The sequence below is a fragment of the Vicia villosa genome, linkage group LG2, assembly GCF_029867415.1.
Source record: "Vicia villosa cultivar HV-30 ecotype Madison, WI linkage group LG2, Vvil1.0, whole genome shotgun sequence".
Classification (NCBI taxonomy): Eukaryota; Viridiplantae; Streptophyta; class Magnoliopsida; order Fabales; family Fabaceae; genus Vicia; species Vicia villosa.
The window spans coordinates 69,210,445-69,233,159 of NC_081181.1; the positions used below are offsets into that span (position 1 = coordinate 69,210,445).

General features: G+C 40.6%; 1 pseudogene; it reads left to right on the forward strand.

The window, feature by feature from the left end:
• The first annotated feature begins 514 nt into the window (after positions 1-514).
• Positions 515-22,715, forward strand: part of LOC131649307 (uncharacterized) — a 22,536-nt pseudogene continuing 335 nt past the window's right edge.

Here is a 22,715-nt window from a genome sequence, read left to right on the forward strand (position 1 = left end):
TTCAAGAGATCATTAAGAGGCCAACCCGTGCTGAGACCAAGAAGCTCTTTGAAGAAATGAAGACCTGGAGTGATAAGAACATTGGGGAGAGTCCCCTCCGTCATGTAGACATGGGGGATCCCGCTTAGTGATGACTTTGTTATTTGGACCACCACCAGACTTGTTGGATGGGGTCCTTAGTTCCATTTATTTGTTTTGTTGGCTCATGAGAGCGGATTGATTTGTGATTCTGATTATGTCAAGAACTTGGTTATAAATCTAATGGAGTTTTCTTATTCATTTTTGGTGGTATCTCAGTTCCCTCTATTATGTTGTGTTGTTGGTTTGAGACAAAACTAAAGTTTCCTAAAAATAATAGAACATGACATATTCATGCACACATGCATTTCATGCATTCATACATATGACAGGTACACCAGATGGTTTTCTTGCTTAACTAACCAGGTTTTCTCTTTCAGCAATTGCACCTCCACCTACACATCGCTACTACACAAGGGCTGATCATTCACTGCAAATGGATCAGTTAAGGGATGATCTTATCCAAATGAGAACTCAGGTCACCGCTCAGATGGCTCAGTTAATGGAAGTCATGCAAAACATGGCTGATCGCCAAGAAGAGCTCAGAATCAGGATGGACACAGTTGCTCAGGTTGTTGCGGACCCCCCGCAAAGAAATCCTGCTGATATTCGTGTCAATGGTGAGCCTGTGATCGGAGGACCTGGTGTAATTCCTCCTGCTGCTAATCAAGGTAATCCTCGTGGGCCTCCCCAGCCTACTCCTGAAGGACAAACCACACAACAAATCAGAAGGGCTGCTGCTATCCCCGTGTTGGAAGAGGACCGACATGAGGACTTGTTTCCTGAAAGTGAATGGGGATTTCCACATGATGCTGGAAGGATGTTTAGAGGTCTGGAAGAAAGGATGAGGGCCATGGAAGGCCAAGGACTTGGTATGGATATCAGTGATTTGGGTTTGGTTCCTGGCGTCCGTGTGCCACCGAAATTCAAAGTACCTGATTTTGAGAAATACAAGGGGAATACCTGTCCTAAGACACATGTCCGAGCTTACTATCGCAAAATGCATGTATACTCTGAGGACGAAGGACTGTTGATGCACTTTTTCCAAGATAGCCTGACTAGGGCATCCTTGGAATGGTATATGAGGTTGGAGAGAACTCACATCCGAAGTTGGAGAGACCTGGTTGATGCCTTCATAAAGCAGTATCAGTATAATGTTGACATGGCACCAAATCGCACTCAGTTACAGAATCTATCCCAGAAAGCTAATGAGTCCTTCAAAGAATATGCGCAGAAATGGCGCGAGCTGGCGGCTAGGGTCGAGCCACCCATGTTGGAAAGAGAAATGATGGACCTGTTCACCAACACTCTAGAGGGTCAATACTACTCCGCCTGCTCTGCATCCTCAAGTTTTGCCGAGTTGGTTATGATTGGTGAGCGAATTGAAAGTGGAATTAAGGCTGGTAGAATACAGAATCCAAGTGCTGCTAGTTCCTCCTCTGGGGCTGGTGGAAAGAAGCCATATAATGGGTTTGCTAAGAAAAGAGAAGGTGAAACGAGTGCTGCTTACTATGGTAGTGGCAGAAATCAGGCTCATCAACAAGTAGCCGCTGTGACTATCCCAAATGTTCCCTTCCAACATCAACAACAAGGGTATCAGCCGCGTCAGTACCAACAACGACCGAAATTGCCAGAAAGAGCTTTTGATCCGATCCCAATGACATACGCACAAGTATTGCCATATCTCCTCGATTTGAACTTGGTCCAATTGAGGACTTTGGCCACTCCTGCTAAGTTGCCTGCCAATTGGGATGCCAATGCAAGATGTGAGTTCCACTCTGGGTCACCTGGACATAATATTGAAAACTGTAAAGCATTGAGGCATAAAGTCCAGGATCTTCTCGACTCTAAAGCCATCGAGTTTACTCCTACTCAAGGACCTAATGTTGTTCAGAATCCTATGCCTCCCATGGAACCCATGCGGCAAATGCTATTGAGGTTGTTGAAGACACTCACCTGGTTAAGGATGTGATCGAATTGGGTTCATTGTTGCCATTATTGAAGAAGGAATTGTTGAGGATGAATCTATACGATGGTTGTGGAGAATTCTGTACTAATTGCATGGTCACTTCATCAGTTTGTGATAAGGTGAAAGATGGGATTCAACAGTTGATGGATAGTGGGTATCTACAGTTTGAGCGTGTGCGACGTCCTGAAATGGTTGAAAACGCAGTTAACGTGGCATCTATCCCGTATACTCCTGCCAAGATTCCAATTCCTGCAAGAGCACCCCCTTTGGTTATTACACTTCCTGGTCCCGTCCCATATAACAGTGAAAAAGCAATCCCATGGAATTATGGAGAAGTTTTCTACCAAGGGGCCAAGTATGAGGTTAAAGCGCCGGTTGAGAAAGAAGATGTTGATAATGTTGTGGGAATTGGAAGAATGACGAGAAGTGGTCGTATTTTCAATCCTCCCCAGAATACTCGTGATGACGATGCAGAAGCTCTAGCTCAAGCAAAAGGGAAAAGAGTGGTAGAGGATGCAGTGGACCAGGGGCAAAGCCCTAAATCTGAAGATACTGTGGCCAAAGAGATGGAAGAGTTCCTAAAGATCATCAAGAAAAGTGAGTATAAAGTGGTTGACCAACTGAGTCAAACTCAATCAAAGATTTCGATCTTACAGTTGCTCTTGTGTTCGGAGACGCATCGAAATGCTTTATTGAGGCTTCTAAGTTCTGCCTTTGTCCCTCCAGAAATCTCAGTGAATCAACTTGAAGGAGTGGTGTCAAACATCAATGCTGGTAATGGATTGGGATTCACTGATGCAGATTTGCCTTCCGAAGGTAGAAACCACAATAGAGCTTTGCATATATCAGTGGAATGTAAAGGGACTATGTTATCACGTGTTCTCGTGGATAATGGATCTTCTTTGAATGTATTGCCAAAGTCGTCCTTGATGAGGCTAGATTATTCTGGTGTCGAGATAAGGCCAAGTGAGTTGACAGTGAGAGCCTTTGATGGGTCGAAGAGGTCAGTGTTTGGGGAGGTTGACTTGCCAATAATGATAGGTCCCCAACTCTTCACTATTACTTTCTTCGTGATGGACATCCACCCGTCTTACAGTTGTCTCCTGGGACGTCCATGGATCCATGCCGCTGGGGCCGTGACGTCCACATTGCATCAGAAACTCAAATTCGCGACTCAAGGAAAGATAGTCACAATATGTGGGGAGGAAGAACACGTGGTAAGCCATCTTGCGTCCTTCAGGTATATTGATGTGGAAGGAGAGGTCCACGAGACGCCTTGCCAAGCCTTTGAGGCTGTCCAGACTATCAAGATCCCTTATGTTGATAATAAGAAGTTGGAGGCTCCCATGTCTTCACTAAAGGAGGCTAGAGCTGTGGTTGAATCTGGTCATCCTGAAGGATGGGGCCGAGTCTTGGATTTGCCAATCAAGCAGGATAAATGTGGGATTGGATATCAGTTGGGTCAGAGTTCATCTAATGAGGCCTCCAAGAAGCCCGGAACCTTCGTTCCGATCAAGTTCTCTAGTGCTGGCATCGTCAAGGACCATATTTGTGCTGCTGATGATGATATGGATAGCGATTATGACATTGAAGAATGGATCAAGCCGTGTGTCCCAGGACAGAAGCTTCTCAACTGGTCTTCCGAGGACATCATCTCAATTGCTTCTGATCAAGAGTAATACTGTCTGTTTTTGTTTATCATACAATAATTCCTGTGTTCTGCCCAAGACACAGTGAACACATGTAGGGCATCATTTGTTGTTTTTCAATGTTAAAACCATTAATAAAAGGACGTTTTTGCATTCAAATATTTTGCTCCCTGACTTTCATTTTTTTACTTTTATATTTGTTTTAAATAAAAATAATAATAATAAAAAATGGCAACGTTTCTCACTCATAATCATCCCTCCATTCTAAAATAAAGCATAAATCATAATCCATGCAGATCTATCGCTCCTCCAGATTCTGTTGGTAACGATCTTGCTATGCCTCGTTATGACTTCAACAATCCTATCTATACCGCTGAAGAAGGGGATGAAGAAGATTGTGAACTCCCTGATGAGTTGACCAGATTGTTGAAACAAGAAGAGAAAGTGATCGAGCCACATCAAGAGCCTATTGAGACGGTGAATCTTGGCACCGAAGAGATGAGAAGGGAGGTTAAAATAGGGGCGTCTTTGAATGAGGATGTGAAAGAAAAGTTGATTGGAATGTTGAAAGAGTATTCTGATATCTTCGCCTGGTCTTATGAAGATATGCCTGGATTAGATACTGATATTGTTGTGCACAGGTTACCTCTTAAAGAAAACTCTCCACCGGTCAAACAGAAGCTCAGGAGAACACATCCTGACATGTCCAAGAAAATCCAGGAAGAGGTTCAGAAACAGTTTGACGCAGGTTTTCTTGCGGTAACAGTTTATCCGCCATGGGTCGCCAATATTGTACCTGTACCTAAGAAAGATGGGAAGGTACGAATGTGTGTCGACTATCGAGATCTGAATAGAGCAAGCCCAAAGGATGATTTCCCGCTTCCTCACATCGATGTATTGGTAGATAACACTGCTCAGTTCTCGGTTTTCTCCTTCATGGATGGTTTTTCTGGTTACAATCAAATAAAGATGGCACCCGAGGACATGGAAAAGACAACATTCATTACTCCTTGGGGCACCTTTTGTTACAAGGTCATGCCGTTTGGGTTGAAGAATGCTGGGGCAACCTATCAAAGAGCTATGGTGACTTTGTTTCACGACATGATTCATAAAGAGATTGAGGTCTATGTGGACGACATGATTGCAAAGTCCCATACTGAGGAGGAACACCTTGTCCACCTGAAGAAATTGTTTGAAAGGTTAAGAAAGTTCAGGTTAAGGTTGAATCCCAATAAATGCACCTTCGGAGTGAGATCAGGAAAGCTGCTTGGTTTCATCATAAGTGAAAAGGGTATTGAGGTCGATCCCGCCAAGGTAAAAGCTATACAAGAGATGCCTGAGCCGAGAACTGAGAAACAGGTTCGTGGGTTCTTAGGAAGGTTGAACTATATTGCAAGGTTCATTTCACACCTTACCGCCACGTGTGAACCTATCTTCAAGCTATTGAGAAAGAATCAGGCAATAAAGTGGGATGACAATTGTCAAAAGGCATTTGATAAGGTTAAAGAGTATTTGCAGGAACCTCCAATCCTCATGCCTCCGGTGGAAGGTAGACCTTTGATTATGTACCTGACGGTCCTCGAGAATTCGATGGGGTGTGTGCTGGGTCAGCATGACGAGTCCGGTCGAAAAGAGCACGCAATTTATTACCTTAGCAAAAAGTTTACCGATTGTGAATCAAGATACTCACTACTCGAGAAAACTTGCTGTGCTTTAGCATGGGCTGCTCGCCGACTGAGACAGTATATGTTGACTCACACCACTCTATTGATTTCGAAGATGGATCTGATCAAATGTATATTTGAGAAACCAGCATTGACAGGAAGGATTGCCCGTTGGCAAATGATCTTGACAGAATACGACATACAGTACACTACTCAGAAGGCCATTAAAAGTAGTGTAATTGCCGATTACCTTGCGCACCAACCTGTGGATGATTATTAGTCCATGTACTTTGAGTTTCCTGATGAGGATATAATGTGTGTGGCGGAGACCTCCAAGAGTCAAGATCAGGAGGAAGGACCTGAACCAGGGGCGCGATGGACGCTCGTGTTCGATGGTGCTTCTAATGCATTGGGTAATGGTATTGGGGCTGTGCTTACTTCTCCGACAGGTTTTCATATTCCATTCACGGCCAGGATTTGTTTTGATTGTACTAATAATGTGGCTGAATACGAGGCTTGCATATATGGTATTGAGGCCGCCATTGATTTGAGGATTAAAAATCTTGCAGTTTATGGAGATTCCGCTTTGGTGATTAGCCAGATTAACGGAGATTGGGAAACACGCCACCCCAATTTGATTCCTTATAGAGAATATGTTGTGAAACTGGCTCAATATTTCGATGAGATCACTTTTGATCATATCCCTCGAGAGGAAAATCATTTGGCTGATGCCTTGGCCACTTTGGCATCCATGTTCAAAGTCAAATGGGATAATGAAGCGCCCTCAATCGTGATCAAAAGGTTGGATGAGCCTGCATTCTGTGGTGTTATTGATAATGTGCCTGATGAGAAACCATGGTTTTATGACATTAAGAAATTTCTGGAGACCCAAGAGTATCCGGAGGGTGCTTCCCTTACGGACAGGAAAACTCTAAAGAGACTATCTGCCAAGTTCTTCATTGTCGGAGGTGTGTTGTACAAGAGGAATTTTGACTCTGTGTTGCTCAGATGCGTGGATAGACACGAAGCAGCAAAGATCCTGCGAGAGGTACATGAAGGATCCTTCGGTACACATGCAAGTGGGCACACCATGGCTAGAAAAATATTGAGAGCAGGTTATTATTGGTCGACCCTGGAACACGATTGTTTCAACCATGTGGTGGTATGTTACAAATGTCAAGTGTATGCAGATAGGGTTCATGTACCTCCGGTTCCTCTGAATGTGTTGACATCTCCTTGGCCGTTCGCTATGTGGGGCATCGATATGATTGGGGAAATTAAGCCCACCGCCTCCAACGGACATCGCTTCATCCTTGTTGCTATTGACTACTTCACCAAGTGGGTTAAAGCTGCTTCTTACGCAAATGTCTCCAAGCAAGTAGTGACTCGCTTCATCAAACACCATATAATTTGTCGTTATGGGGTTCCTGAGAGAATTATCACTGATAATGGATCCAACCTCAATAATAAGATGATGAAGGAACTATGCGAGGACTTCAAGATCACGCATCATAACTCCTCCCCGTATAGGCCAAAGATGAATGGCGCAGTTGAAGCGGCCAATAAGAATATCAAGAAGATTGTACAAAAGATGGTGATCACTTATAAGGATTGGCATGAGATGTTGCCTTTTGCTTTACATGGTTATCGTACCTCGGTGCGTACTTCCACAGGGGCAACTCCCTTCTCATTAGTATATGGCATGGAAGCGATTCTTCCGGTTGAGGTTGAGATTCCTTCATTAAGGTTATTAACAGATGTGAAGCTCAGTGAAGCTGATTGGGTTCAGACCAGATTTGATCAATTGAACCTCATTGATGAAAAGAGACTAGCGGCAATATGCCATGGGCAAGCCTATCAAAAGAAGATGAAGAGAGCCTTCGACAAGAAGATTCGACCTCGACACTTTCAGGTTGGTGACCTTGTGCTCAAGAAGATCCTGCCTATTCATAACGATCCTAGGGGAAAGTGGACTCCGAATTACGAAGGGCCTTATGTTGTAAAGAAAGTCTTCTCAGGTGGCGCCATGATCCTCTCAACTATGGATGGCGAAGACTTCCCACTTCCCATGAATGCCGACGCGGTTAAAAAATACTTCGCATAAACCTGATCAAAAATAAAAGTAAAAGAAAAGGGAAGATCAGGAAAAAGAATGAAAAAGAAATAAAGTACACCCGCTAAGTTGAAAACCCGAAAGGGCGGCTTAGGCAAAAAAGGGGACCCGGTGGATTGAAAACCCGAAAGGGCGATCCAGGCAAAAGAGGGACAAAAAGCGAATGACTGCGTCGTGCATTAGATCTTTAAGCATAGCTTGGTCACCTCATTGGAGGACTCAGAAGGGTAAAAGATCAATTCATTCATCCTTTTCGGAAAGTAAAGCAGAAGGAATATTGAAGATCTGCGAGGCATAGCGAGATTGGAACTCAGTGGGATCTGTTCTTACGTTGCCATGTTTGTAAATGCTATTTGTTTTCCTTTTTGGTGGCCCACCTCCTTAAGGGGGCCGCTTCCTGATGTACTCGCCTATGTTAGGCATTTATTTCTTCATTAATAAAAAGATATTTCACTCAAATTTTGTTTTTTTACACCATTTTACTTTTACCATTTTGTTTACAAAAACGTCCAATTATTTTGGTAAGCATTGCATTTCTAACATCGAAGTCCTACAAAAAGAACATGATCTAAAACAGATAGAATTGCTTAAAAATTTTGAGTACTTGGGATGGTGGACGAGGTAGAGCCATCATACCTGGGGCATATTTGCTTGATTTGTTTTGCAGGAATCTCCGATCATTCAGCACAGTAGGATGCCAGTACCTACGCTTCAAGAAGTATCAACCAAACATCTCTGTCGATATGGAACCCAAAGGTCTCCTTTCCCACAAATACCAGAGTTTATTTCTCTGGGGAACTCTCATCCAAGGTTCAAATGCTCCGCAGTGTTGATTAGATTCCCTTATTCTTCGACAAAGATGTGGAAGTTCAAAAAGGGGAGGTGCAATCTTCAAGGTTTCCAAACAAGATGACGATACGGCCCCTCTGGTGTAAGTTCTCCCCTACAGAAGTGACATACTGGGGGTCGTCCAAGAAACCATCTGGTGGCCTTACAAAGTCAAGAAAGCAAAAAGAATCCCCACAGAGTTCTTCAGACAAAAGGGCCCTCTCCGATGTTCATTCATCCTCTCTTGCATATAGAAATCATCGCATTCACATTGCATCTACAAAAAGCGTAGCATTTCCATGAACATGGAGCATTACGCCATGAAAAAATTCAAACATGCATCAATGCATAAGCCAGGTTTGTATGTGCTCCAAAGGCATAAAGTAGTATATCCCCAGAAGAAGTCTCACTCTCTCCCTCCAGTGTGGATTGGATACAGAGTCAGTCTCCTTCAAGATCACTGTCTCTTTGGTTATTTTCCCATTTTGCTGAGTTCAATCGTTTCGATAACCCATACTTGGTGTGTGGCAATTCGAGTGAATGCCACTCTTGAAGATTACACCCCGCCTTTGGTCTGAGGGATCCATGTAATTCTTATGCTTCGCAAGCACCAATACTTTCTTGAAAGCCCAGTGTTTACTGGCATCCCCTGATTGGTTCTAGCTGTCACTAGCCTTTCTTTCAGTCAAGCCCAATAGTTATTGGCATCTCTTTCGAATTCAGTGTTCATAAACATCCCCAATAGAGTCTAGTTGTTACTAGTCTTCTTCAGTCAAGTCCAATGATTATTGGCATACCTTTTCAGATCTAGAGTCACCCTTCGGTTGTGTCTCTTTTTAAAGTCTAACTGAGGTTAGCAAATAGGATCGTTTTCCCCTTCGGCTGGTTACATCCTTTATAGAGTCACCCTTTGGCTGTGTCTCTTTTTAAAGTCTAACTGAGGTTAGCAAACTAGGATCGAATTCCCCTTCGGCTGGTTTCATCCTTTATCGAGTCACCCTTCGGCTGTGTCTCTTATTGAAGTCTAACTGAGGTTAGCAAACTAGGATCGGATTCCCCTTCGGCTGGTTTCATCCTTTATCGAGTCACCCTTCGGCTGTGTCTCTTTTTGAAGTCTAACAGAGGTTAGCAAACTAGGATCAGATTCCTCTTCGGCTGGTTTCATCCTTTATCGAGTCACCCTTCGGCTGTGTCTCTTTTTGAAGTCTAACTGAGGTTAGCAACCTGTGTAAGGTCCACCTTCGGCTGGTATCCTTTGATAACATTCAACACTCTTTGAGTTACCGCAGAATGCAAATTTTGATGGTACTTTCGGGTATTCAATCCACTTACACCTTAAATGTCCGAAACCCAAGACGTTTGTACATTCAGGTCCAAGAAGATTGAATAGGGGCAGTTGTTGCACCCCAAAATTTGCCCATATTTATTTCCAACTGGCTTTTAGGTCACATTCATACACATACTCCATATAGGCCATTCATCCAAGGCATTCATCCATATCACTGTCACTATCCAAGAAAACTGGTGAAAAAGAGGTTCAATGTGTGGGGTATCTGTGAGTAAAAGAGAAAGATTGAGGGCTTGACTGCACAATATTATTCTCATGGAAGTCCCCCTAAAGATCAGGATTTCACTCCCTCCAAGACAGGGTTCAGATTAAATGATACAGGCTTCAGATTCATCAAGATCGTCAAATTAGGGCTTTCTGACCAAAGCCAACCCTGTTGACTTTCTGGTCATTGATTAATCAGAAAAATGGATGTGGATGCAGAATATGGCTGTCTGAGAGAAATATCATGTACTGGGGGTCTTTGGTTGCTAATCGATTGAGAATCGGATCAGAGGCGGATTAATCGGGAAATTCACCTGAAACTGGAAAGAATCAGAAAAATTGACTTTTTGGTCAAAATCAGGGTCAAACCGTCAAATATTGATTTTTGGGTGAAAATCGGTCAAAGAAAGTCAATGGAATGAAATAAAATCAAGAAAATGTCAAAGTTACCAAAAATGGAAAATAGTTGAAATGTGAAATTTCCATAAAAGGCAAGTTCTATACTTAGGAAAATATTTGAATAGTTGGGAATTTGGTTGACTAGCCCACTTCATGCAAGTATTGCACGCATCTCAAGGCATTTCCTCAAGAAAGTTTCAACATGAAAGTTGCTCAAATCATGGCCCTCTACAATTCTCTAGTTGGAAGTTTTCTCACTTGAGGCCTGGTTAAAGAGATAAAAGACGAGAAAGTTGGAAGAATCACATGGAAACCATATTCCACACTTAGAAAAATTTAGAGAGTTTGAAACTTGTCAAGCAGCTGACTTTGACCCCAGATTGCACGTACTTCTAGGCATCAAATCAAAACAAGGTCAACACCAAAAATATTCATTTCATAGCCCTTTACAATATTGTAGTTGGGGGTTTTTTCAAAAGAGGTATGAATCGAAAGATGCAAAGGAAAAAAAATTCGAAGAATCACATTTGGTCAAGGCATATTGCGGGGCAAAAATCCAGGGCATGCGTGAGCAATTTATCAAGCACGTGGCAGGCATAATTCAAGGTTGATTTTAGGAAAACATAAGCATCTTATGGACTCCATGCCAATACCAAGATGTTCTACTCCATGAGTTCTTCACAATAGGCTCAAGAACATTAATTCTGGGTACATATTGAGTGTGATATAAAGTCACAAAGTCATGCCCTCGTCTAGTCGTGTTTCACCCAGGTTCTCGAGGCCAAGCCAAGGCACGCGCGCGCAGAGTTTTGCAGCAACAATGCTATGAGTTTGGGACCAGTTTTCTCATACTTTTAGTCATAATTTAGAGAACTCTCCAACATCAAACATCTAGGGTTACACGTCCTCTTTAGACTGAGCCCAAGAGTGAGTCGTGTTGAGATCCATAGCAAGAGATATATGTCCTCAAAGTGGGCATCATGGTTGGTTTGCAGCATGGCAAGGCATGTGTGAGTTTCAGCATGACCCCAAGGTATTACCACAACGAGCCATGCATTTTTTGGAACGAGAAAGCAGTAAGGAACTTGCCAGGAATAGACCACCCTTGTTCACGAAGTTTAGAAAATTCCCACAACAACTAAACACATCATGAACCAAAGAACCTCCCCTATATAAACCCAGGCCCTTCATGAATACGGGGATGATTCATTTTTCTCTCCTCAGTTTCCATTCTCTTTCTATTCTCTCTTCTCTTTCATCCTCTCCTCTCCACCGCCTCTAACCTCTCCAACCAACTTTCCCGGCCACCGTAACAAATTATTCAACCATCCACCACCTCTCATCACCGCAACCACCTCTCCTCACCGCAACCACCTCCATCAACTTCCATCGCCGTTTCCACCACCACTCGCTTCTACCTTGACAAGCATCATCTTCATCTACGATTCAGAATCATCCGCAAATGGCAAAAGCTAGTGGATCTTCGTCATATTACTGAGAACTTCAAGAATCTTGCAAATCTGAGTTTATTTCTCAGATCGAAGTCACACGGTCAGGAGCTATTATCTTTTCATCATCGAGGAGCTCAGAAACTTGCAGAGTTCTTCTTTCATCCTTCTTTGATTCAAGATCCAAACAGGTAAGCTTCTAGATCCTCTTAGCATAATAGATCGCATGCCATAGACTCTTGCACCGATATTCAGTTATGGATTCGTGAGGTTTGATTTTTGTTTGTGCGAAAATGATGTTTGTTTAAACGTTAACTCATATATTTGAAGTGTGTACATGACGATGATTGGACGAATGTGCGTGTTGTTGATTTTGGTGAGCTTGGTAGAAATTAGGGCTTTACGTTTTGGTTCGAATAAGAAGTTGGAAGGATTATTAGAGAAAACGAAGCTCGGATTTAGACTCGGCATCGAAAACCGAGTCGAATCATGTGTGAATCTGTATTGTCTGAGTGTTTTCATGGAAGGACGGTGGCCGTATGACCGGAGAAGATGACCGGAGGTGGTTCTCCGGCGTCTATGTGTGCATGGTGGTTGGCACTCCGTCTGTGTACGTGGCAAGTGTCCATTGGATCCGTTTGTTTTAAATTGATTCTTTTTTGTCCTTTATTAAATGATTGGAAATGACGTGTTGCATTCTGGTTGGTCCTGGCTATTATTTTGTCTTATTTGACTTAAGTGGAAAAGGGCCCAATTGATTCCATGTTGTGTTATGTTGTTACTGATAAAAATCATGTGATATAAAAGAGCTGCATGCATAATGATAACAAAATGTGGAAAAACGTGAAGTGTGATCTGGGCCACGCGTGTGGGCTTTGTTACTTTTTGGATTATACCCGTTATCTCCTAATGCACCCATAGATTTCTGGATTGGGCTGTAGCGCTATTATTCTCCCCACCCCCTGAATCAGGCCCAAATTGTTGTTAACATGGACTTTAGTGCATTTGGCTTTTACTGATATACCCCCTGTTGATATATAAAAATATAAAAATTAGTTTTCTCTCTTTTATTCTTTTTTGCTTACTAATTGTTTTTTTTGCTTAAATAAAAATATGACAAAATATATATTTTCTTAATCAATTAGATTTTTAGATTCCATAGTTTTTTTGGATTCTTAATTGTTGATTTTTCTTGAATTGTGATTGGTTCATTAAATAAAAATACATAGTCTTTTAGTTTTAATCCTAAAATAGCTTTGACATGAATAAAAATACAATATACTTGTGAATATTTTCTTGTCTAGTTTAGATTTTAATTCTTGCTTTTTTTGTGAATATTTTCTATGTTTTGCAAATACCAAAAACGCCCTTAGTTGTTAAAACAACTTTTTTTTGTTAATCTTCTTTAGATTTAGTGTAGATCTTTAATAGAAATTAGAATAACATTAGATTAGAAAATAGGTTAGTTCCCAATTTTTCATTCTTTTTCTTTTTACAACATTAAAACATTTAATAAAAATACTTGAATAAATTCCCCATAAAAAATACAAAGAAAATACTTAAAACATTAATAAAAAAGTGAAAATCTTAAAAAGGGAATGGAAGCTTGAACACCCCTTGCTTTAGGGAATGTTCGAGTGCTTGGATCTCCCTTGCTTTAGGGTCCCATTCAGGCGTAAGTTCCCAACTTCTAAAAAACACAAACCATAGAGTAACTCGAGTTTCCCTTGCTTTAGGGATTTCCTCGAAACGCTCAAACTCCCTTCTATCTCTCGCCCTTGTGGCATTCTTAAGAACATGTTGAATCCATTCCATAATTAGGCGTATAAGTCTCCAAAGGTCGAGCATCGTGGAGTGCGACTTTAACCTCTGTTCAACTAAAAAACACAAAAACATAGAAAATATGGAGCCGAACTACGGTCGCTCTGATTCCTTGTAAGGGATACGTAGGCATTGGGTCGCGGGGCCTAAGCGAGCACACTTGTAAATAATTCCTTCTTTTCCCCGTGTTTACTTTTGCATGCATTCGCATTTAGGTTTAGACATAGATACACCCTTTAGATAGAAACAAACATAGGTGGATACCATCGAGTACGATGGGCGTGAGGGGTGCTAGCACCTTCCCCTTGCGTAACCGACCCCCGTGCCCTGTTCTCTGGTCGAAAGACCTTGTTCTTGTTCCGAGTTAGGTTTCTGATATTCCTTTCCCGCGATGGGATGAATATATTAGTGGCGACTCTGATCCATTTTTCGCGGTAGCGACAACTCTCAATTGAAAATTCTTTTGTTTTGTGTCGAAGGACATTTTTGAAATCTTTCCAACTGGGGGGGCAGCTTGTCAATTATTACAGCAATTTGAAATTGTTCATCGAGGGGCATACCTTCAGTAATGATTTCATGAGCAATTTTCTGAAGCTCGTGGCTTTGAGCTTCCACAGAATTTTCATCCACCATCTTGTAGTTCAAGTAGCGGCTGACAGCATATTTCTTCGCACCAGCTTCTTCAGTGTCATACTTCTTTTGGACAGCTTCCCAAACTTGTTTAGCAGTGTTGTGATTACTGTAGTAGTCATACAGGTCATCAGCAAGACTGTTCAGAATATGGTGTTTGCATAAGTAATCATTTTCTTGCCATAGGGCAATTTCTTTTCGGAGCTGTAAGTTATCTGCTGCGGCTTTTTCTTTTGCAGCAGAGTCTCCATCAGATGTTTTGGAAGCTCCGTCCTTTTTGGAGGTTCCGTCTGATTCAGCAGTTGACTTACCATTAGTTATTTCGATTGATCCAGAAGGAACAATAGGGATATCCTCAGTCAGAACGTGGGCAACCTTTTTCAGAGTTAAGAAAAACTTCATCTTTGATTGCCAACGTTTGAAATTAGATCCCTCAAACTTGAATGGTTTGTCATTCGCAGAAGCGGACGCATTAGTTCCGATAATTTCTTCAGTAGCCATGGCAGTTACAGATCGTCTTAAAATTGTTGTTTTTCGAAATTAGAAAATATTGGCTCAAAGGAAATTATCGGGACGAGTCGCGTACTAGGTCGCTTTCTTTAAGACGTTTCACCGTACTGCCAGTAATAATGCAAAGCAGTTCGAAATACGATGACGTCTCCAGGATAAAACAGCTCGTTCAGAAAAATCGACAATCACTTGCACTATGATATGTCGTTCGAATTACACCTTCAGATGGTTTAAAAACCAGTCGTAGTATCTGGAATAAATTCCAGTCGAAAAGCAAGAAAGAAAATATAGATGAAGCAGAGTAGAGAGAGGAGAGAAAGAACTCAGTTGCGAATTCTAGAGTGATTAGCAAGTGAACGAAAGGAATGTATTTATAGCCAAAAAGATCCAACCGAGTGGACCAAAACGTGGGCGAAAATTTAGCGGAGAGTTGAACCGGCCCAGTCAATATAGCCGTTAATTACTTGGTCAGCAAGCTTGGAGGACAAGTAACCTAGTCAAAATCTAGGTTAAGACTTGGTCTAAGGACACGTCACCAATTCGTATTAATTAATATTAAATATTAATTAATTTCTTATTTAATAGTATTTAATTTTTACCGAATTAATTAATTATTCAATGATAATTAATTTCTATTAATTTGGGTTCCAAAAAATTAATTCATGTAGACCGAACCGAACCGAACCGAGCCGAGCCGAGCCGAGCCGGCCGGCCAGACGGACGGCGGCGGCGGGGCGCGCGCGTGTGTGTGTCTTCTTGGCACATTGGTGTGTCCTCACTCCTTTATAAAATTGTAGGTGCCCTTGGGCCCAACAACCATTGTTAAAGTTGGAATATATATACACTACTAATATATGTGTTCCCTCCAATGTGGGACTTAAAATGAACCTTTTCAAATTCATCTCCATATTAGCTCTTACTTGTGTTCATTTATTGCTCATTTAATGTCAATAAATCTTTCCAACTCTTCCTCCAAGTTATCATCATTCCAAGTATTCCAACAATCCCCCACTTGAATTTAAAAAGGTGATTTTAGAAGTACGTTAAACGTTTCTAAGACTGTGCATAAGCAAAGGTGTCTACGACTTGAACCTTTGCGTAGCAAGTAAGATTCTGATTCAACAAGAGTGACACTATTGTCTTGAACTCTATCTCAGACATCAGACCCGCACACAACCTTTTCTTAAGGTGTATTCTTAATAGCCCGTGCTTTTAATGGCCCTGCACGTGTATCCCGGTTTAGTGAAGGCTCTAGGAATTCTGCCTCGAAATTCCATAGGAACCGGCCTCAGTTCCACAATCACATAGGTGAGTCTACCAAGAGTACTCCTGTAGCCTAGGTACTCCCTCATAAAGAGTGTAGATATCATTAAGAGTTTCTATTATCTCAACCTCTTATTACTTCAGGATTCATGCTTCTCATATTTACTCTAGCATGATCTCTACATATTGCTCACAACTTGTTATTACCCATTGAACCTATTTCTTGACGTCTGTCATACCCTAATTTTTGACCCCCCCCCCCCCCTGAGATGACATATCTTCAGGATTTTCATCAAGTCAAAGTAAGTACCTTGAGCGGTCTGACATTCAATCAAGGGTGTTCAAAACTCAGGCAAAGGATCAATCAATAGAAGGATTAGTCTCTAAGACTCAAGAGCTTCATTATTTCACCTATGATTGATAAGACACCCAGTCATCTAAGTACAGAGTTACTCAATTCACCAGACTAGGGTTTTTTGAGCCTATCAAGGACTAAAATCAGGGATCACCTTTGGGAAACCCTAAAAAGCCCTAGGGGACCATTCAAAAACATCAATCATCTTCAAATAACTCATATGACAAGATCCACTGGACATTACACCTCAATTCAAAGTCTACAGTCATCATTGTCCTCTGGTCGACAATTAGGATTTTTGACCTAGTTCCCCAAGATAGTTGACTTTTTAATCAAGACATGAATCCAAAACTCAAGACATGATTCAAGAGTCTCTACTACCTCAATATAATCCATTTACATCATTCATTTGAGGAAAAGATCTTGATTCTACACAAAAGTCCAAAATCTCACCTTATCTGGAAAAAGTCAACTGTATGGGATCACCATTGACTTTTGAGATTTTTGGTCAAACCATGGCTTTCAAGGATCAATATCATCAATATATGGATATTAAAGTCATTTGACCAAAGAAATTCCAAGAAATTCATCAAGGAGCGAAAAGTCGGGAATTAGGGTTTTTTAAGGCATGGTGAGAACTCAAAATTTCACCTACACAACTCAAAAAACTTCCAACATGAAAGTTGTAGATCTTGCAAAATTAAACAACATCTTACAAAGGAACTTTTTTCAAAAGATCAATCATTTAAGAGTTTTGGAAATTTTGGAGTTTTAGGTCATAAACACTTAGAAATTTTTCTAAGTATTTTAACCTAGTTTTCTTCCAACTTTGGCCTCATTATTCACAAATTTGCCAAAGGATTTTGAAGAAACTCCAAACTAATGATTTGAAGTAGATGTTTAGGGATTTCTAAATTGTGTTCAACCTTCTCCAAATTCATTTTGAGCTAAGAGTTATGCTTGTTCAAAGTTGGCCTCATGAAGTGAAATTATAGGTCATGTACAATTTGGAACTTTGCAATTTTGTGCATTTTGCTTCACTAAGTGATGCTACACGACCTCTAATACATCTGAAACCATACCACACATCCAAATTCATCATTGCATAAGGATTAGAGAAGATTCCCAAAAACAAAGGCATGTGATTATGTAATGATTGCATTTTTGAATTTATGGCAAATGATGAATCATCAAGGAATCTTGTTCTAAGCCAATTAGAACTCTCCTCTGAATCAGAAATGTTCCCTTAGATCATACAAGATCAATGGTTGGGGAAGCTAGCCCGAAAATGCATCATTGCATTTAGGATCTTTTCAAATTTTCTTCTTGGCTAAGAAACCAAACTCACTACACTAAGCAAGCTTACTATGTTCAATTGCTCTGAGCCAATTGCCTATAAATAGAGGCCTCTTTCTCATTCAGAAAACACACCAAAGCAACCATATTCCTTGCTTTCTCTTTCTCTTCTCATGCTTATTGTTTTTCAAAGTTCTTTGGCAAGAAGAATCGTTTTCTTCAAACCAGAGCTTATCTTTGGAAAGTAAGCATTCTAACATCTCAAGGGAGGTCATTTGAGGTGATCCAAGCACCTGGATCACTTCTGTAAGTAGAGGAACACCATTGTTGCTCTCACTTTGGAGCAGTTGCAGTTGGAGGTCCATAGCGCAATTCAGAAGGTTTCCAATCAAGCCAAGCATCCAGGCACGTTCCATAGGAGGTAGTGAAGCTGTTCAGATGGCTGCAGCTCATCTGTAACTCAAGAATCATCACTCTCCATGTTCACTTGAAGCTCAAATCGAGGGAGGTCCATAGAACAATTCAGGAGGATTGAGGTTACAACAAGCATTCAGTTAGCATCACTGAGTCACAAGGAAGCTTTTGGGATCATTCATACAAGCCCAGTTGCTCTCTATCATCCTCACGACCTCCATTTTCAGAGGTAAGTTTCTGAACTCCACCTCTTTAATTTAAGCATGCTTTAAGAAATAGCTCGATTCTATCTTGTTCAGCATCATCAGAGGATTGAAAACCCTCTATCATCATTCATTTATCTTCCAGTATAGTCATTTAATTTGATTTTTAAATTTTAGGGTTCTTCACGATTTCTGGTAAATTAGTTAGATGTAGTTAATATAAATATATATTAGTTACATATTTAGAATCGTGAGTGAATTTAGAACAAGTTTCATGTTTACACCTGGGCCATTGGTTGAGATTTGAGAGAATCAGAATTTCAAAAATGTTGGAGCTTGAGGTTGAAGACGAAGATGGAGGGTGGCGCCATTTTTTAAATCTCTGAACAAAGTTTATTTTATTTTGAATGATATGCGTTTTACAAACGAATTCATCGTTTGCCCTAGTGGCCTCCCATACGCCCTTAGTCTCCTCATGCCTCAAGTCTGGGGTTCGAATCCCCTTCGCCCCAGACTTTTTGATTCTTTTATTTTTCAATGATTTATCACTTGTTTTGAAACATAACCAAATGAGTGAGAGTTGCTATCACCATGCGCGCGTTGGCTCAGTGGTGTTGTTTTGGGTGTGTGACCTAAAGGGCGTAAGTTCAAGCCTTGGTGGAGACATTTCTAAATTTTTTATCACTTTTCACACCTATTCTCTTCACAACTTCACATGATTATTTAACCTATCAAATTAAATCATTTTCACTTCATTTTTCACACGCTTTTTATTTAATATACCTATTTTGTGAATAAACAAAAAATCATAAAAAATATTATTTATTTCATGTGTTTTAATTAGGTTTAACATAGTATGTTTTAAAGTGTTTTCTTAAAAACTTTAAATATATGTTTTCATTTTTGTTTTAACCTAATTATTTTGAAAATAAATTTATGATAAAACCCTAATTGTTTAGGTCTTAATTAGGCATAGATCTTTATTCTTTACCTTAATTAAATTGACTTTTTTTTGCAATTTTCAAAACTGTTTTCAACCTCCGTTTAAATCAAATGATTAAGGTTTTCAAACAACAAAACCTTATATCATTTCAAATCATTTTCAAAACTGCTTTTGTAACCAGTACTGTAAAGTACTGGGCCTCTAATAGAGTGTAAGTCCCAAACACCTTCTCTTCTTAGCTTGTTTTCAAAACTGTATTTTCAAAATCTTCTTCCTGTTTTCAAAACATTCTTCTGGTATTTGAAGGGCATTATTCCCGGTGAAACTCTTCAGATACCTATGTGACCTTTGTCCATCTTCACTTCTTCAGTTTTCAAAAACCCTTAACTGTTTATCATATATTCAACTGTTATCCACCAATTACTGTTGAGGCTCTGTACATACTTCTTCAAAGGCCTCCACTCCATCCAGGTTAGGCTTTACAAGCTTTCCATTTACAGTCTTTATTTAAATTACTGTCAAATATAAACTGCATATATATTAGTTTAGAACTACGTTTGAGTATAAACCCTAGGACAGTTAAACTATATATATATTATAGGAATATGACCTAGGATTGAGAATGTCTTCCCGGTGAAGGCTCTTTCCTAATTAGAGATCTGTAGTTCAAACCCCCAAGATGAATTATTCCCGGTGAAACATCTTGGCAAAAACCTTAGAATCCAAAAAAATAGGACACATCCACCCAAAGAGGAATTATTCCCGGTGAAACCTCTTACCCATTTGCTTAGAGCCAAAATAAGTTCAAAACTACATAGCTTTCTCTTGTGCTATAACAAGGACCCTCGACTAGCCTCCTCTTGGGCTTTGTACAAGGACCCACAGGCTTCTTAAAAGCATTTCCAGCTTCCTCTTGAGCTTGTATACAAGGACCCATCAGGTTTCTTATAAACATAGGAACAGGTCTTTAGTCACCTCTTAACATACCCTGGTGAGTTTCTTCCAATTTAAACCAGACTTTAAACAAGCTAAGTTTGTCTCAATTTCACATTGAGTACACCTTTTGGAATGAGAGACATGGACAGTCTCTGTCACCCTTATCTTCATCAATTTTCCTTAGCAGAGTCTAGGATCCATGTTTGATCATCCTCAGCATGTGTCAGCCTTCATCTTGGGCTTTAAACAAGAAGTCTCCTCTAGATAATCTTTCTGCCATCATTTTAACAAAAATCCCTGGAAAGGGTTAGCCTCCAAAATCATTCTTTCATTTTAACAAAAACCCCTGGAAAGGGTTAGCCTCCACACAATCTATCATTTCAGTCAAAAAAAACCCTGGAAAGGGTCAGCCTCCAAACATCAGTCCTTCAAATCCAAAGATTCATTCTCTTAGGAAATAATTTCCCCAAAAGAGTCAAAACCTCTGGAAAGGGGCAGCCTCCAAAAACATGATAAAGTCAGTCTTTTAACATACAAATTCACCACCTGAGTCAAAATCCCTGGAAAGGGTTAGCTTCCATCAAAAAACAGTCTTTTAATAAATAAAATCTCCTCAATAGAGTCAAAACCAACAAAAAACAGTTAGCCTCAACCTTGGGCTTCATACAAGGCACCAAACAATAAAACTCCCCTGTCAAGAGTCAGCCTCAACCTTGGGCATTGTACAAGGCAGATAATAGAGTCTCCCCCAGTGAGTTCTTCATCATTCAGTAGCCACAACCTTGGGCTTTGTACAAGGCAGTTTAAACCATACTTTCATATGTCAAAGATTCCTAACATCTACGATCTTTTCCCATAGAGTCATCCATACTCCATTCATTTAAAAGAGTCTGCCACAACCTTGGGCTTTGTACAAGGCAGAAAATAATGTTTTCCCTAGCTAGAGTCAGCCATAACCTTGGGCTTTGTACAAGGCACACAAAATAGAGTCATTCATAGTCTCAAAAATTCAGTTATCTTCAGCAGTCAGCCACAACCTTGGGCTTTGTACAAGGCACACAAATATAGTCTCCCTAAGTAGAGTCAGCCTCAATTCTGGGCTTTGTACAGAACACCAAATAAAAATCCATCAAATAAACACTCTCCAAATAGAGTCAGCCTCAATTCTGGGCTTTGTACAGAACACAAAAATACCCTGTAATTAATCCCCAGTGGAGTCATCTCCCAGAGTCAATCTTAATTAATCAATCAAAAAGCGTCAAGCTTGGGCCTCATACAAGCCAGCTAAAGTCAAATCTTTTATACAGTAGATAGACATAGCTTATCTCTATAGAGAGATATTTTTACTACTCTACCACATTCAAACAAACAAACATTTCAATTTCAAATTTCAATCAAAGTCTCCCATTTAGGACTCTGAAAGACATGCTCTGGCACATCCCCAGACTTGTACACTTTCCCTAATTTGGACGAGCATCTTTCTTTCATTTAAGAGGCATCTGACTGGCATACTTGCACACACAACTAAGGTCCCCCTCTTGAATGAAATGAATCCAGTTATTCTGTCACTCCTTTACAATGTTTGTGGTAGAATAGTACAAATACCTCTCTGTAAAGATGATTTCATGTCTCTTTACTGTAAACAGAGATTTAATTCAAGCTTCAACCTTGAGCTTCAAACAAGGCACCGAAAATCATTAATTTCCCTAGTTAGTTCCCCGAACTACATTAAGCTCTGACTTCCATTAGGGATATGTAGGCATGAGGTTCACAAGGAATCTCAGCGAGCTAATAAAATACCAAAAATAGTCAGTTTGTCTGTCTGTCTGTCTTTCTTTAATCAATTCAACTCCTTCTCCTAACACAAAGGAGAAACTTTCCCAATCATTAGCAGCAAACACAATCACAATGACATAGAGAAGGTTCCTGTAGAGTACTACAGATATGTAGGGTGTTTAAACACTTCCCTATGTATAACCGACCCCCCGGACTCCAGAATTTCTAGCCTAGGTGTAAATCCCCACACTTAGCAAACTCCTAGGGTTTAGTTGAGATCTTTTTTTCTCTTTCCTACTCGTAGGACAAATAAGAAAGTTCGTGTGATATCGTAGGAAGAACTGAACTAAAATTCATCCCGCCACGGGCGCATTCTCCTTCCAAATTTCGCGTGAAGGGTCTAGCGTGCCGTCCTCCCAAGTGAAACGGGGAGGTAAAGAAAACGACCACCACAGAAAAATGGCGACTCTGCTGGGGATATAAGTGTTAAAAACCTTGGTTTTGCATCCAAACCAATGGTTGACCTGTTGCTGGTCCAGCCCCAATGAGGAATTAGGGATGCCAAATTCCCCCTCAAACAAGAGAGGTCCTGCCTAACCTCTGTGTCATTTCATGTGTTTGCTGCATTTATATTTGTTTATTTTGTTTATTCTGTATCGGGAAAGGGCTTGATTCCCCCTTGTGGTGAGAAATCCTATACCCGGATTTGAGTGCAACATAAGATAGGATGGAGGATGTCTTCCCGGTGAAGGCCCTCTAATCTTGGTTCACAATTCTACTCTTGGGATTTGCCTGGCTGGTTGTGATTAACTGCGCCACTGCATTCCGAGACTGATTTGTACCAAGAGGACCTAGGAACACATTAACC